Raw genomic sequence first — 3780 nt, forward strand, 5'->3', positions numbered from 1 at the left:
CCTGACTCCTTACCCAGAATTACACTAAGCAAAAGTTTTGTATGCTGCTGGCAAACAACATTTTATAGTCAGATTCAATGTCCTTTTCCAACTTTAAATGTTTCTGAATGATTATAAGGCTTGATGAGACTGTAGCCAGTGGCTCAGTATGTGTGGATGAGTACATACATTCATTTTCCAATTTCTCTGGGTTTTTTTTCAAAATTTTGTTTCTTTAACAATTTTTGAGAAGTCTTAGATTTGTTTGGAGGCAAAATAAGATTAAGAACAGGCTTGGATTTTTAAAAATATAGATCCAGTCAAGAACTGAATAGAGATTGAAGTTGTTCAGCTCTGTGGATTGTAAATAGTGTAGTACAAACAGGAGTGAGTAGATGGCAGACAAAAACTCATAGAAAGGTGAAAGACATTTTACCATATAGAATATGCATTATTTGCACAGAGAGGGCATTCACACCAACTGTCAGAAAACTTGGGCACTGTTGGTAAGAAGTTAGAGGTGTAAGTTGCCATTCAGTCAAAGAGATACTGCCAGCTGTTAATTTAGACCACTTAAAATAGGTATGTGGGGGAGACTTTAACACCCAGACCAGTCCTGTATCAAAAATCATTTTCATCAATACAGAAATAGTCCACAACCATCATTCTAAATGATAGTACAGTATCTGAGAAGAGCAACTGCAACAGAGACATATAGATTGCTGACTTGACCATAGAGTTTTTCCCTCTTGCAAATAAATCACCACATGCATGGGAGAAAGAAAGAACACACCATTTTTTATTCTGTGTTAATAATACCTTGTCATATTGAACCACCATTATAATTTCCCCCTCTGAGGTTATTTGTTAAGTAAAGAACTGTATTATCAGAAAACCAGCAGAGTTAGTTTCCAGGAAAGTGAAGTACTAAGTACTTCACTAAGGGTTCTTAGAGTGCAACAGCAAAGCTGAATTCACTGAAACACTTAGATTACTAAGGCAGAAAATGAGACCCCTTTGATCACTCTTTATACCTTAACCATAATAAAACAGAATCAAACACTATACAGTTGGCTTCCACTGTTAAAAATAAGAAAATCAGAGAAAATCATGGAAAAAATCCTGCTCTTGTGGGGAAAAAATGTAAAAGGGAAAAAATAATGTAATTAGGTAAAAGATTTTGAAAATTATGTAGAAATGGCAGACACTGCCAAATTACAATGATTCTGAAAAATATGAACCACGGATCCAAATACTGGTGGGGAAGGATTATTATTCTCTTTCCCTCATGCCTAGCATTGAGAGGTGAATAGGGATGAGAAGTAACTAGCTGAATAATGAAAGGAGCAGGACAAAGCATCAGTCTGTGCAAAACACTGTTTTCATATTGATTCTAGAACCAATATGAACATGTAAGGCATAACTCATACAAAATACTCTAACAGGACACCAATGTAACAAAGTGACAGCGCTGATAGCAAGTCTGTCTTTATACCTGACATTTTTTAGCTGGGAAAAACATAACTTACAGATATTTAATTTGAATCCTCTCTCTGTAAGTGTCAGGAACTATATGTCCTCTCTGAGGGCTGCTGCATTATTTACTTCCTACTGTGCTCAGGAGAGTGTTGTTAAGGAAGAGGCAATACAGATAACCCTTCAATAGCCTAAGACTAAGCTTCAGAAAGATCATGATTCTGGGGAATAATGTTGTTGCCAAAAACGAATTTAATGGAGTGACAGCTTGCAAAGGACAATCTCCAGCCTTCCTGGCCAAGAATACAGAAAAAAAATTACTAGGTGACCAAAGAATCGTTTCAACCAGGAACTAAACCAAGGTATAAAATCACAACATCTACAGAACTTCTTGGAAGGGCATGAAATCTCATACAATTTGCATTGCCACTGCCATTTCAAAAGGCATGATTTCCCTGCATTTTGACACAGATCACCAGCCATTCACAGACACAATGGACACTCTGCACCATCTCCAAGATGGTTGCATATATAAATAGTGAAGTATGTAATACAAGATTGACAATTTTTAAAATCTGAAACTGGACTGTGACTGACACTGCTTATGGTCACCCAGAAACTATGTATTTGAATAAAATACCATCACACAACATAGAAATTAGGTCACAGATAAAATTAGATTGCAAATCCAACTGTAACTATACAAATACTGTTACTTTTCACCATTATTGTAATGGAACCTATACTAAGTTACTGTGGGGAATCTTCCCAGAACAATTTCTATAACTTCTTCCTCAATGGTGGCTAAAAGTTTTGTTCCTTAATTTAAAAGTGACTTATAGAAACCAAGTCAAACAATTTAAATCTTGCAGGAAAATCTCACAAGCATTTGGCAAGAAAGGACAACAATGAGAAGGGCTTATAAACAGCTTTTTTCCCTGTGAACTTAGTCCATACAAGACAAGGCTTTCTTTTGACAGTTTTTCTTTTTTTTTCTGTTAACTCACCATGTCTCTAAGATGCAGCAATGTCTGAATTCACTGATTGCAAGAAGATTGATTTCTCCATCCACTCTAAAGCCTGTGGGTCTTCATTTCAACTTCAAGATCTTTCTTCAAAAGCAGAAAGATTTCAGCACCTTGTCTTAATTTTCAAAAATTTGCAAAAATGTAACCCAAACCACGATCACAGTAAGTACTACTGGCATGAACCTCCCCCATCTCCCCATTATCCATTGGGTTTCCATGTCAATTCCAAGCGTTTAGAACAGTTTTGCAAAAGCCCACAGCTAAAGACACTATTTTATCACAACATTATCTTAAAGACTACTCATTCTACAGCATTCCAGCGAAGATTTAGGGGAAGTCTGCGGGTTGCAGAAGGTGCAGAAAGAAGCTGCAGAGCAGGCACAGGGGTGGTGGATGCAGCATGCTGGCTGCCATGAGAGCGTGGCTTCCAATTCTCTCCTTGGCAGTCATACAGAGGCTACTTGTGCCTACTCTTCTTCCAACCTCCTATGGAAAACAGTAGAACTTGCTTTACATTATGCTGTGAGACCCAGTTAGAACAATGATCGATTCAGTGGAGAAGGGTAGGAATAGGACGCATTGGTGAGTTGGATGCAGTTTAAGTGTGGCAAACAGAAGGTGAAGACGTGCACTTGCTTTTACTTTCAGAGATTTTTGTATGAAAGGAGCTGCTGAAAGTTGGCAACAGAGTTGCCACGGAGAGTGGAAAATAAGGCAGCACGCTTAGCTGAGTAGGAATATACAAAGACGCACTCTGGTGTGTGCGCAGCTTTACGGATGCTCAAAGAAGGGCTACTTCAAGAAATGTTCTGTTTTGGCACGTCCTTCTGGATGATCATAGAACCTGCAATACGAGGAGTTGGATGAAGAGCTAATCTCCAAGCTCTGTGTGATGGAGCCCAAAGGCAGCGCTTTAATTTTTCAAGCATCAAAAGAAGTCGTAGCGGACTCTGATTGTGAACAAGCTGTTGCAGCACTTTAGCAACCCGGTCTGCTGCATGCTCAGCATTGCCTGGTGTGCTCTGTGGCTTTGTTCTTCACCCTTTTGTGTCCTGTAGTGCTTACATGCTCGTGGAAGCAAACTGTCCTTTACTTCTCTCACAGAACACTCTGCTCCTAGGTTTTGCTTCTGCCAAAACTCGACAGGGGTGCACACTTTTTTTCTAAAGCCTCTCTACCATACCATTCTGCTTTTCTTGTTGTCTGAATTGAAACAGAAAGCTTCTCAGCTACATCTTGCACAAAAGACCTGCACCTACACATCAAGCTTGCCTGGAGCTTCCCACTGAGACACTTG

The sequence above is a fragment of the Erithacus rubecula genome (assembly GCF_903797595.1).
Source record: "Erithacus rubecula genome assembly, chromosome: 16".
NCBI lineage: Eukaryota > Metazoa > Chordata > Aves > Passeriformes > Muscicapidae > Erithacus > Erithacus rubecula.